General features: G+C 32.4%; 1 protein-coding gene across 1 annotated transcript in view; it reads right to left on the reverse strand.

The window, feature by feature from the left end:
* Positions 1 to 14,454, reverse strand: part of LOC137234818 (uncharacterized) — a 1,233,955-nt gene that overhangs the window by 508,943 nt on the left and 710,558 nt on the right. The gene's annotated exons all lie outside the window — the stretch shown is intronic.

Consider the following 14,454-nt stretch of genomic DNA (forward strand, 5'->3'; position numbering starts at 1 on the left):
TTAAAAGTGGGCGTGGTCCTTCTCCGATTTTGCTAATTTTTATCAGGCGTACATATAGTAATAGAAGTAACGTTCCTGCCAAATTTCATCAAGATATCTTCAACGACTGCCAAATTACAGCTTGCAAAACTTTTAAATTACCTTCTTTTAAAAGTGGGCGGTGCCACGCCCATTGTCCAAAATTTTACTAATTTTCTATTCTGCGTCATAAGTTCAACTCATCTACCAAGTTTCGTCGCTTTAGTTGTCTTTTGTAATGAATTATCGCACTTTTTCGGTTTTTCGAAATTTTCGATATCGAAAAAGTGGGCGTGGTTATAGTCCGATATCGTTTATTTTAAATAGCGATCTGAGATGTGTACTCAGGAACCTGCATACCAAATTTCATCAAGATACCTCAAAATTTACTCAAGTTATCGTGTTAAAGGACGGACGGACGGACGGACGGACGGACGGACGGACATCGCTTAATCAAATTTTTTTTCGATCCTGATTATTTTGATATATGGAAGTCTATATCTATCTCGATTCCTTTATATATGTACAACCAACCGTTATCCAATCAAACTTAATATACTCTGTGAGCTCTGCTCAACTGAGTATAAAAAATTATTCAAATCGGTGTAGCGGTTTTTCAGTTTTGAATGACCTAACGCACACAAATTCATTTTTATATATATAGATTACAAATGTCTTGTGGAATTCTCAAAGGTTGGCATTTAAAAAATTTTAATTTATTTTGCATATAAGAAAGGGTTATATAAAAGAAATTTATTTAGGGCGACATCTGATACAATTTTTTCCATCCACTCTGATTCATATACTGGTGCGTCAAACAACCAAAGCCGCATGAATAATAAGAACCAAACTCGTACTATTTGCTAAAACATTGATGAATTGAAGATTTTCCAATTTTTGTTTTTGCTATAAATGAACAGTCAGTCCGATCGAAATAAAGGAAAGAAAAAAGTTTTGAAATCGGTCAAACCATTTTTGAGTAATAGCTAAAATATTTTTTAATTGAAGTTTTTTAAACAAATTTTTTTTGTCGTGAATGATCCCTGAATCAGGCCGAAAATAATAGAAAAAAAATTATTCAAATCGGTGTAGCCGTTTTTCAGTTTTAACGACCTAACGCACACAAATTTATTTTTATACTCAGTTGAGCAGAGCTCACAGAGTATATTAAGTTTGATTGGATAACGGTTGGTTGTACATATATAAAGGAATCGAGATAGATATAGACTTCCATATATCAAAATAATCAGGATCAAAAAAAAATTTGATTGAGCCATGTCCGTCCGTCCGTCCGTCCGTCCGTTAACACGATAACTTGAGTAAATTTTGAGGTATCTTGATGAAATTTGGTGTGTAGGTTCCTGAGCACTCATCTCAGATCGCTATTTAAAATGAACGATATCGGACTATAACCACGCCCACTTTTTCGATCTCGAAAATTTCGAAAAATCGAAAAAGTGCGATAATTCATTACAAAAGACAGATAAAGCGACGAAACTTGGTAGATGAGTTGAACTTATGACGCAAAATATAAAATTAGTAAAATTTTGGACAATGGGCGTGGCACCGCCCACTTTTTAAAGAAGGTAATTTAAAATTTTGCAAGCTGTAATTTGGCAGTCGTTGAAGATATCATGATGTAATTTGGCAGGAACGTTACCCTTATTACTGTATGTACGCTTAATAAAAATTAGCAAAATCGGAGAAGGACCACGACCACTTTTAAAAAAAAAAATTTTTTAAAGTAAAATTTTAACAAAAAATTTAATATCTTTACAGTATATAAGTAAATTATGTCAAGATTCAACTCCAGTAATGATATGGTGCAACAAAATACAAAAATAAAAGAAAATTTAAAAATGGGCATGGCTCCGCCCTTTTTCATTTAATTTGTCTAGGATACTTTTAATGCCATAAATCGAACAAAAATTAACCAATCCTTTTGAAATATGGTAGGGGCATAGATTTTATGGCTTTAACTGTTTTCTGTGAAAATGGGCGAAATCGGTTGATGCCACGCCCAGTTTTTATACACAGTCGTCCGTCTGTCCTTCCGCATGGCCGTTAACACGATAACTTGAGCAAAAATCGATATATCTTTACTAAACTCAGTTAACGTACTTATCTGAACCCACTTTACCTTGGTATGAAAAATGAACGATATCGGACTATGACCACGCCCACTTTTTCGATATCGAAAATTGCGAAAAATGAAAAAAATGCAATAATTCTATACCAAATACGAAAAAAGGGATGAAACATGGTAAGGTAATTGGATTGTTTTATTGACGCGAAATATAACTTTAGAAAAAACTTTACAAAATGGTTGTGACACCTACCATATTAAGTAGAAGAAAATGAAAAAGTTCTGCAGGGCGAAATAAAACACCCTTAAAATCTTGCCAGGTATTACATATATAAATAAATTAGCGGTATCCAACCGATAATGTTCTGGGTCACCCTAGTCCACATTTTGGTCGATATCTGGAAAACGCCTTCACATATACAACTACCACCACTCCCTTTTAAAACTCTCATTACCTTTATTTGATACCCATATCGTACAAGCTCATTCTAGAGTCACCCCTGGTCCACCTTTATGGCGATATCTCGAAAAGGCGTCCACCTATTGAACTATGCCCTACACCCTTTTAAAATACTCATTAACACCTTTCTTTTGATACCCATATTGTACAAACAAATTCTAGGGTCACCCCTGCTCCACCTTTATGGCGATATCTCGAAACGGCGTCCACCTATGGAACTAAGGAATACTCCCTTCTAAAATACTCATTATCACCTTTCTTTTGATGCCCATATTGTACAAACAAATTCTAGGGTCACCCCTGGTCCACCTTTATGGCGATATCTCGAAAATGCGACCACCTATACAACAACCACCACTCCCTTTAAAAACCCTCATTAATACCTTTAATTTGATACCCATATCGTACAAACACATTCTAGAGTCACCCCTGGTCCACCTTTGTGGCGATATTCCGAAAAGGTGTCCACCTATAGAACTAAGCCCCACACCCTTTTAAAATACTCATTAACACCTTTCTTTTGATACCCATATTGTACAAACAAATTCTAGGGTCACCCCTGGTCCACCTTTATGGCGATATCTCGAAACGGCGTCCACCTATGGAACTAAGGATTACTCCCTTTTAAAATACTCATTAACACCTTTCTTTTGATACCCATATTGTACAAACAAATTCTAGGGTCACCCCTGGTCCACCTTTATGGCGATATCTCGAAACGGCGTCCACCTATGGAACTAAGGATTACTCCCTTTTAAAATACTCATTAATACCTTTAATTTGATATCCATATCGTACAAACGCATTCTAGAGTCACCCCTGGTCCACCTTTATGGCGATATTTCGAAAAGGCGACCACCTATACAACAACCACCACTCCCTTTTAAAATCCTCATTAATACCTTTAATTTGATATCCATATCGTACAAACACATTCTAGAGTCACCCCTGGTCCACTTTTTTGGCGATATTTCGAAACGGCATCCACCTATAGAACTAAGGCCCACTCCCTTTTAAAATACTCATTAACACCTTTCTTTTGATACCCATATTGTACAAACAAATTCTAGGGTCACCCCTGGTCCACCTTTATGGCGATATCTCGAAACGGCGTCCACCTATGGAAATAAGGATTACTCCCTTTTAAAATACTCATTAACACCTTTCATTTGATACCCATATCATACAAACGCATTCTAGAGTCACCCCTGGTCCACCTTTATGACGATATCTCGAAACGGCGTCCACCTATAGAACTACGGCCCACTCCCTTTTAAAATACTCATTAACACCTTTCGTTTGATGCCCATATTGTGCAAACGCATTCTAGAGTCACCCCTGGTCCATCTTTACGGCGATATCTCGAAAAGGCGTCCATCTATAGAACTTAGGTCCACGCCATTTTAAAATACTCATTAATACCTTTCATTTGATACCCATATCGTACAAACGCATTCTAGAGTCAACCCTGATCCACCTTTATGGCTATATCCCTAAATGGCGTCCACCTATAGAACTATGGCGCACTCCCTCATAAAATACTCTTTAATGCCTTTCATTTGATACACATGTCATACAAACACATTCCAGGGTTTCCCTCGGTTCATTTTCCTACATGGTTATTTTCCCTTATGTTGTCACCATAGCTCTCAACTGAGTATGTAATGTTCGGTTACACCCGAACTTAACCTTCCTTACTTGTTATATATATAGATTACAAAATTCTTGTGGAATTCTCAAACGTTGGCATTGGAAAAATTTAAATTTATGTTGCATATACGAAAGGGTATATAAAAGAAACTTATTTAGGGCGACATCTGATACAATTTTTTCCATCCACTCTGATTCATATACTGGTGCGTAAAACAACCAAAGCCGCATGAATAATAACAACCAAACTCGTACTATTTGCTAAAACATTGATAAATTGAAGATTTTAAAATTTGTGTTTTTGCTGTAAATGAACAGTCAGTCCGATCGAAATAAAGGAAAGAAAAAATTTTTGAAATCGGTCAAACCGTCTTTGAGTAGTAGCTAAAATATTTTTTAACTGAAGTTTTTTAAATAAATTTTTTTGTCGCAAATGATCCCTGAATCAGATCGAAAATAATAGAAAAAATTATTCAAATCGGTGTAGCCGTTTTTCAGTTTTAACGACCTAACGCACAAAAATTCATGTTTATATATATAGATTACAAAATTCTTGTGGAATTCTGTTGCATATGCGAAAGGGTTATATAAAAGATATTTATATAGGACGACATCTGACACAATTTTTTCCATCCACTCTGATTCATATACTGGTGCGTAAAACAACCAAAGCCGCATGAATAATAACAACCAAACTCGTACTATTTGCTAAAACATTGATAAATTGAAGATTTTCAAATTTGTGTTTTTGCTGTAAATGAACAGTCAGTCCGATCGAAATAAAGGAAAGAAAAAATTTTTGAAATCGGTCAAACCGTCTTTGAGTAGTAGCTAAAATATTTTTTAATTGAAGTTTTTTAAATAAATTTTTTTGTCGCAAATGCTCCCTGAATCAGATCGAAAATAATAGAAAAAAATTATTCAAATCGGTGTAGCGGTGAACGACCTAACGCACACAAATTAATTTTTATATATATAGATTACAAAAGTCTTGTGGAATTCTCAAAGGTTGGCATTGGAAAAATTTTAATTTATTTTGCATATAAGAAAGGGTTATATAAAAGACATTTATTTAGGGCGACATCTGATACAATTTTTTCCATCCACTCTGATTCATATACTGGTGCGTAAAACAACCAAAGCCGCATGAATAATAACAACCAAACTCGTACTATTTGCTAAAACATTGATAAATTGAAGATTTTCACATTTGTGTTTTTGCTGTAAATGAACAGTCAGTCCGATCGAAATAAAGGAAAGAAAACATTTTTGAAATCGGTCAAACCGTCTTTGAGTAGTATCTAAACTATTTTTTAATTGAAGTTTTTTAAATAAATTTTTTTGTCGCAAATGATCCCTGAATCAGGTCGAAAATAATAGAAAAAATTATTCAAATCGGTGTAGCCGTTTTTCAGTTTTAACGACCTAACGCACACAAATTCATTTTTATATATATAGATTACAAAATTCTTGTGGAATTCTCAAACGTTGGCATTGGAAAAATTTAAATTTATGTTGCATATAAGAAAGGGTAATATAAAAGAAATTTATTTAGGGCGACATCTGACACAATTTTTTCCTTCCACTCTGATTCATATACTGGTGCATAAAACAACCAAAGCCGAATGAATAATAACAACCAAACTCCTACTATTTGCTAAAACATTGATAAATTGAAGATTTTCCAATTTTTATTTTTGCTGTAAATGAACAGTCAGTCCGATCGAAATAAAGGAAAGAAAAAATTTTTGAAATCGGTCAACCCGTTTTTGAGTAATAGCTAAAATATTTTTTAATTGAAGTTTTTTAAACAAATTTTTTTTTGTGGTGAATGATCCCTGAATCAGGTCGAAAATAATAGAAAAAAAAACTATTCAAATCGATGTAGCCGTTTTTCAGTTTTAACGACCTAACGCACACAAATTCATTTTTATATATATAGATTACAAAATTCTTTTGGAATTCTCAAAGGTTGGTATTGGAAAAATTTTAATTTATGTTGTATATACGGAAGGGTTATATAAAATAAATTTATTTAGGGCGAAATCTCACACAATTTTTTCCATCCCCATCTGATACAATTTATTCCATCCACTCTGATTCATATACTGGTGCGTAAAACAACCAAAGTCGCATGAATAACAACAACCAAACTCGTACTATTTGCTAAAACATTGATAAATAGCAGATTTTCCATTTTTTGTTTTTACTGTAAATGAACAGTCAGTCCGATCGAAATAAAGGAAAGAAAACATTTTTGATTTCGGTCAAACAGTTTTTGAGTAATAGCTAAAATATTTTTTAATTGAAGTTTTTTAAATAAATTTTTTTGTCGCAAATGCTCCCTGAATCAGATCGAAAATAATAGAAAAAAATTATTCAAATCGGTGTAGCGGTGAACGACCTAACGCACACAAATTAACTTTTATATATATAAATTACAAAAGTCTTGTGGAATTCTGAAAGGTTGGCATTGGAAAAATTTTAATTTATGTTGCATATACGAAAGGGTTATATAAAAGAAACTTATTTAGGACGACATCTGACACAATTGTTTCCATCCACTCTGATTCATATACTGGTGCGTAAAACAACCAAAGCCGCATGAATAATAACAACCAAACTCATACTATTAGCTAAAATATTGATAAATTGAAGATTCTCCAAATTTTTTTTGCTGTAAATGAACAGTCAGTCCGATCGAAAAAAAGGAAAGAAAAAATTTTTGAAATCGGTCAACCCGTTTTTGAGTAATAGCTAAAATATTTTTTAATTGAAGTTTTTTAAACAATTTTTTTTGTCGCAAATGATCCCTGAATCAGATCGAAAATAACAGAAAAAAAACTATTCAAATCGGTGTAGCCGTTTTTCAGTTTTAACGACCTAACGCACACAAATTCATTTTTATATATATAGATTACAAAATTCTTGTGGAATTCTCAAAGGTTGGCATTTAAAAAATTTTAATTTATTTTGCATATAAGAAAGGGTTATATAAAAGAAATTTATTTAGGGCGACATCTGATACAATTTTTTCCATCCACTCTGATTCATATACTGGTGCGTCATACAACCAAAGCCGCATGAATAATAAGAACCAAACTCGTACTATTTGCTAAAACATTGATAAATTGAAGATTTTCCAATTTTTGTTTTTGCTATAAATGAACAGTCAGTCCGATGGAAATAAAGGAAAGAAAAAAGTTTTGAAATCGGTCAAACCGTTTTTGAGTAATAGCTAAAATATTTTTTAATTGAAGTTTTTTAAATAAATTTTTTTGTCGCAAATGATCCCTGAATCAGAGAGAAAATAAAAGAAAAAAAATTATTCAAATCGGTGTAGCCGTTTTTCAGTTTTAACGACCTAACGCACACAAATTCATTTTTATATATATAGATTACAAAATTCTTTTGGAAAAATTTTATTTTATGTTGTATATACGAAAGGGTTAAATAAAATAAATTTATTTAGGGCGACATCTCACACAATTTTTTCCATCCACATCTGATACAATTTATTCCATCGACTCTGATTCATATACTGGTGCGTAAAACAACCAAAGCCGCATGAATAATAACAACCAAACTCATACTATTAGCTAAAATATTGATAAATTGAAGATCCTCCAAATTTTTTTTGCTGTAAATGAACAGTCAGTTCGATCGAAAAAAAGGAAATAAAAAATTTTTGAAATCGGTCAACCCGTTTTTGAGTAATAGCTAAAATATTTTTTAATTGAAGTTTTTTAAACAATTTTTTTTGTCGTGAATGATCCCTGAATCAGGTCGAAAATAATAGAAAAAAATTATTCAAATCGGTGTATCGGTTTTTCAGGTTTAACGACCTAACGCACACAAATTCATTTTTATATTATTATATATAGATTACAAATTTCTTGTGGAATTCTCAAAGGTTGGCATTGGAAAAATTTAAATTTATGTTGCATATACGAAAGGGTTATACAAAAGAAATTTATTTAGGGCGACATCTCACACAATTTTTTCCATTCACTGATTCATATACTGGTGCGTAAAACAACCAAAGCCGCATGAATAATAACAACCAAACTCGTACTATTTGCTAAAACATTGATAAATTGAAGAATTTCCATTTTTTGTTTTTGCTGTAAATGAACAGTCAGTCCGATCGAAATAAAGGAAAGAAAAAAGTTTTGAAATCGGTCAAACCGTTTTTGAGTAACAGCTAAAACATTTTTTAATTGAAGTTTTTTAAATAAATTTTTTTGTCGTAAATGATCCCTGAATTAGATCGAAAATAATAGAAAAAAAATTATTCAAATCGGTGTAGCGGTTTTTCAGTTTTGAATGACCTAACGCACACAAATTCATGTTTATATATATAGATTACAAATGTCTTGTGAAATTCTCAAACGTTGGCATTTAAAAAATTTTAATTTATTTTGCATATACGAAAGGGTTATATAAAAGAAATTTATTTAGGGCGACATCTGATAAAATTTTTTCCATCCACTCTGATTCATATACTGGTGCGTAAAACAACCAAAGCCGCATGAATAATAACAACCAAACTCATACTATTAGCTAAAATATTGATAAATTGAAGATTCTCCAATTTTTTTTTGCTGTAAATGAACAGTCAGTCCGATCGAAAAAAAGGAAAGAAAAAATTTTTGAAATCGGTCAACCCGTTTTTGAGTAATAGCTAAAATATTTTTTAATTGAAGTTTTTTAAACAATTTTTTTTGTCGTGAATGATCCCTGAATCAGGTCGAAAATAATAGAAAAAAATTATTCAAATCGGTGTAGCGGTTTTTCAGTTTTAACGACCAAACCCACACAAATTCATTTTTATATATATAGATTACAAATGTCTTGTGGAATTCTCAAAGGTTGGCATTGGCAAAATTTAAATTTATGTTGCATATACGAAAGGGTTATATAAAAGAAACTTATTTAGGGCGACATCTGATACAATTTTTTCCATCCACTCTGATTCATATACTGGTGCGTAAAACAACCAAAGCCGCATGAATAATAACAACCAAACTCGTACTATTTGCTAAAACATTGATAAATTGAAGATTTTCAAATTTGTGTTTTTGCTGTAAATGAACAGTCAGTCCGATCGAAATAAAGGAAAGAAAAAATTTTTGAAATCGGTCAAACCGTCATTGAGTAGTAGCTAAAATATTTTTTAATTGAAGTTTTTTAAATAAATTTTTTTGTCGCAAATGATCCCTGAATCAGATCGAAAATAATAGAAAAAATTATTCAAATCGGTGTAGCCGTTTTTCAGTTTTAACGACCTAACGCACAAAAATTCATTTTTATATATATAGATTACAAAATTCTTGTGGAATTCTGTTGCATATACGAAAGGGTTATATAAAAGATATTTATATAGGACGACATCTGACACAATTTTTTCCATCCACTCTGATTCATATACTGGTGCGTAAAACAACCAAAGTGTCATGAATAATAACAACCAAACTCATACTATTAGCTAAAATATTGATTAACCCTGGACGGTCATCCTTATTTTTTGTACATTAACGTCATCCTTCGTCATTATGACGACGACCTATTTTAAATCCATTTTCAGAAGGGTGTGAGTAAAAATAATGAACGCGTTTTATTTTATTTTTTTAATCTATTTCATTATTGGTAAATACAAGTCAAAAATAAAAAGAAAAAATTATATTCTCTATTACTTATATTCTTATTCGTCTATCAATTGGCTAAAACTTTAAGGGATTTTAAAAAATAAAAAATTAAAATTTGTGGCAGGAATTCTCATACAAGTCTTTAAGTTTCTTAAAACTAAATAATTAAACTTAAATAGGAAAAGCAACATTTAAAGTTCTAACCTCAGATAAGACAGGAGGCACAAGCATCAACTTTATATTCTCCACATAGGTGTTTATGGCACTTTGCTTATACCACCTTCGTTATTCTTCGTTTGGAAGAAGGACGCATGGCACAAATCTTCCGTTTTTTAGTTTCTGTTACCGGTATCATATTTTTAGATCGATTTGTGCAGGATGAGGACGTAAATTTAGTATGTCATTTCTTATCGTAGTGGTAATAGTTGGCATATTAAGTCTGTCATCTAAATGACTATTTATAAGGCGAGTAAAAAGGGTTTTTATAAAATCTACACGTTTTAAAGGCTTTTGTCCGACTTTAAACATATTGTGTGTGTAAGTAACAAACAAAAAACAAAATTTATAAAAAAAATGTTCAACATACCTAAAAATTGGCATAATGGCCACCTGTACCCATTACTTTCGAGCATGATATAATATTAGAATTTGATTTTAAAATATTAAGGGGAACTTCGTCTTCATCCACCTCAGTTTCTTCATCTGAAGAGCTTGAATTATGAGCATAATCGCATAGAACCACACTAGTTTCTCCACCTGACGAGTTTCTATTTTAGGCGCGTTCGTCTTGATCTATTTCTGTGTCTTAATTTCTGTGACTTAATTCACTAGTTTCGTTTTCCAACTCATCGTCATCGATCGAGGAGAGAAACTTCTCTATTTCCTCATCATTTAACAGTTGCTTAGTAGTCGTGGCAAACGAAATAAATCACTAGTCGATCATGAAAAATATACCACCAGAACCTGAAAGTTACATAAACGTCATCCCTCGTCAATTTGACTACGCCGTAAAACAAAACCGAAAAAAAATCTATTTACGATTTGCGTGCTCCTCTCTATGCGTGCATTCAAAGAGAGTAAACAACCGACTATCGCTGTACGAAATCGGAGATCAACACGGACAATAAAAACATATTTACAGTGAAAATAAGATCGTGCGTAGTCGTATTGACGAAGGATGACCGTCTAGGGTTAATTGAAGATTCTCCTAATTTTTTTTACTGTAAATGAACAGTCAGTCCGATCGAAATAAAGGAAAGAAAAAAGTTTTGAAATCGGTCAAACCGTTTTTGAGTAATAGCTAAAATTTTTTTTAATTGAAGTTTTTTAAACAAATTTTTTTTGTCGTGAATGATCCCTGAATCAGGTCGAAAATAATAGAAAAAAAATTATTCAATCGGTGTAGCCGTTTTTCAGTTTTAACGACCTAACGCACACAAATTCATTTTTATATATATAGATTACAAAATTCTTGTGGAATTCTCAAACGTTGGCATTGGAAAAATTTAAATTTATGTTGCATATACGAAAGGGTTATATAAAAGAAACTTATTTAGGGCGACATCTGATACAATTTTTCCATCCACTCTGATTCATATACTGGTGCGTAAAACAACCAAAGCCGCATGAATAATAACAACCAAACTCGTACTATTTGCTAAAACATTGATAAATTGAAGATTTTCAAATTTGTGTTTTTGCTGTAAATGAACAGTCAGTCCGATCGAAATAAAGGAAAGAAAAAATTTTTGAAATCGGTCAAACCATCTTTGAGTAGTAGCTAAAATATTTTTTAATTGAAGTTTTTTAAATAAATTTTTTTGTCGCAAATGATCCCTGAATCAGATCGAAAATAATAGAAAAAATTATTCAAATCGGTGTAGCCGTTTTTCAGTTTTAACGACCTAACGCACAAAAATTCATTTCTATATATATAGATTACAAAATTCTTGTGGAATTCTGTTGCATATACGAAAGGGTTATATAAAAGATATTTATATAGGACGACATCTGACACAATTTTTTCCATCCACTCTGATTCATATACTGGTGCGTAAAACAACCAAAGCCGCATGAATAATAACAACCAAACTCATACTATTAGCTAAAATATTGATAAATTGAAGATTCTCCAAATTTTTTTTGCTGTAAATGAGCAGTCAGTCCGATCTAAAAAAAGGAAAGAAAAAATTTTTGAAATCGGTCAACCCGTTTTTGAGTAATAGCTAAAATATTTTTTAATTGAAGTTTTTTAAACAATTTTTTTTTGTCGTGAATGATCCCTGAATCAGGTCGAAAATAATAGAAAAAAATTATTCAAATCGGTGTAGCGGTTTTTCAGTTTTAACGACCTAACGCACACAAATTCATTTTATATATATATATAAAGAAACTTATTTAGGGCGACATCTGACACAATTTTTTCCTTCCAATCTGATTCATATACTGGTGCATAAAACAACCAAAGCCGGATGAATAATAACAACCAAACTCGTACTATTTGCTAAAACATTGATAAATTGAAGATTTTCCAATTTTTGTTTTTGCTGTAAATGAACAGTCAGTCCGATCGAAATAAAGGAAAGAAAAAAATTTTGAAATCGGTCAAACCGTCTTTGAGTAATAGCTAAAATATTTTTTTATTGAAGTTTTTTAAATAAATTTTCTTGTCGCAAATGATCCCTGAATCAGATCGAAAATAACAGAAAAAAAACTATTCAAATCGGTGTAGCCGTTTTTCAGTTTTAACGACCTAACGCACACAAATTCATTTTTATATATATAGATTACAAAATTCTTTTGGAATTCTCAAAGGTTGGTATTGGAACAATTTTAATTTATGTTGTATATACGAAAGGGTTATATAAAATAAATTTATTTAGGGCGACGTCTCACACAATTTTTTCCATCCACATCTGATACAATTTATTCCATCCACTCTGATTCATATACTGGTGCGTAAAACAACCAAAGCCGCATGAATAATAACAACCAAACGCGTGCTATTTGCTAAAACATTGATAAATTGCAGATTTTCATTTTTTGTTTTTACTGCAAATGAACAGTCAGTCCGATTGAAATAAAGGAAAGAAAAAATTTTTTCAATCGGTCAAACCGTCTTTGAGTAGTAGCTAAAATATTTTTTTAATTGAAGTTTTTTAAATAAATTTTTTTGTCGTAAATGATCCCTGAATCAGATCGAAAATTATAGAAAAAAAATTATTCAAATCGGTGTAGCCGTTTTTCAGTTTTGAACGACCTAACGCACACAAATTCATATTCATATATATAGATAGATTACATAAGTCTTGTGGAATTCTCAAAGGTTGGCATTGAAAAAATTTAAATTTACGTTGGATATACGAAAGGGTTATATAAAAGAAATTTATTTAGGACGACATCTGACACAATTTTTTCCATCCACTCTGATTCATATACTGGTGCGTAAAACAACCAAAGTCGCATGAATAATAACAACCAAACTCATACTATTAGCTAAAATATTGATAAATTGAAGATTTTCCAAATTTTTTTTTGCTGTAAATGAACAGTCAGTCCGATCGAAATAAAGGAAAGAAAAATTTTTTGAAGTCGGTCAAAACGTTTTTGAGTAATAGCTAAAATATTTTTTAATTGAAGTTTTTCAAACAAATTTTTTTGTCGTGAATGATCCCTGAATCAGGGGGCCTACTCTGTATTGCGATGCGAAAGCAAAAATACGCGAAATCGCAAAATCGGTACTCTGTATCTTGACATTCGCACGCATATTTTGACTTTCGCATTCACATTTTGCCCATTCGCAATTTTTCTCCCTTTTCGCATTGCCGGCACTCTGTATTGCGAAAGCGAATGTCAAACAGCATTCATTTTCGCATTTTTCTTGCTACAAGTAATAGGCATTCGCATTGTACAAATATGTAAGTATTAATTGATGATTTTATAAATTGATATCTTTATATTCATTGTACATTCTTTTGAAAATATATAGGACAACTCAAAAAACAAAACAAACACAAAAGCAACAATTCGAACTCCTAGTGGACTTCATGGCAGTACACCCAGATTTGGCCAAAGGGTTACTTAAAACACCCAACGCGAAAACAACGGCCAATAATTTGTGGAAAAAAGTAACTCGCCAACTAAATGCAGCTGGACCTCCGATGCGTGATATCACCGGCTGGAAAAAAGTAGGTTGGGTGATATATGTGTACTTTTAATTCTATAATGGGATTGATAAAATTTATAGGTTTGGGCTGACTACAAAGTCCATTTGAAGGCCAAAATGCGTCGCAATAAAACCAATATTGCTGGTACGGGGGGCGGCCCATCTGTTTACTCCGCACTCACGCCATTGGAACAGCAAGCTAGCGATTTGCTGTCGATGGACCAAGCAGTCGACGGTATAGCTGGCACGCGGGAGTTTGGTGCGCGGCAGGCTATGACGGAAGTACCAAGTGAAATTTTGGAACCTGCTTTTAATAACGACAGCGATTCGGTTGAAATGAGTGAAGAGGAGAACGAGCAAGTTTTCTTGCTACAACAACAACAGGAACCTTGCTGCAGCCGATCGGTACTTACTCCACGCAAGAAGC

The sequence above is a fragment of the Eurosta solidaginis genome, chromosome X, assembly GCF_040869045.1.
Source record: "Eurosta solidaginis isolate ZX-2024a chromosome X, ASM4086904v1, whole genome shotgun sequence".
In the NCBI taxonomy this organism is placed as follows: Eukaryota; Metazoa; Arthropoda; class Insecta; order Diptera; family Tephritidae; genus Eurosta; species Eurosta solidaginis.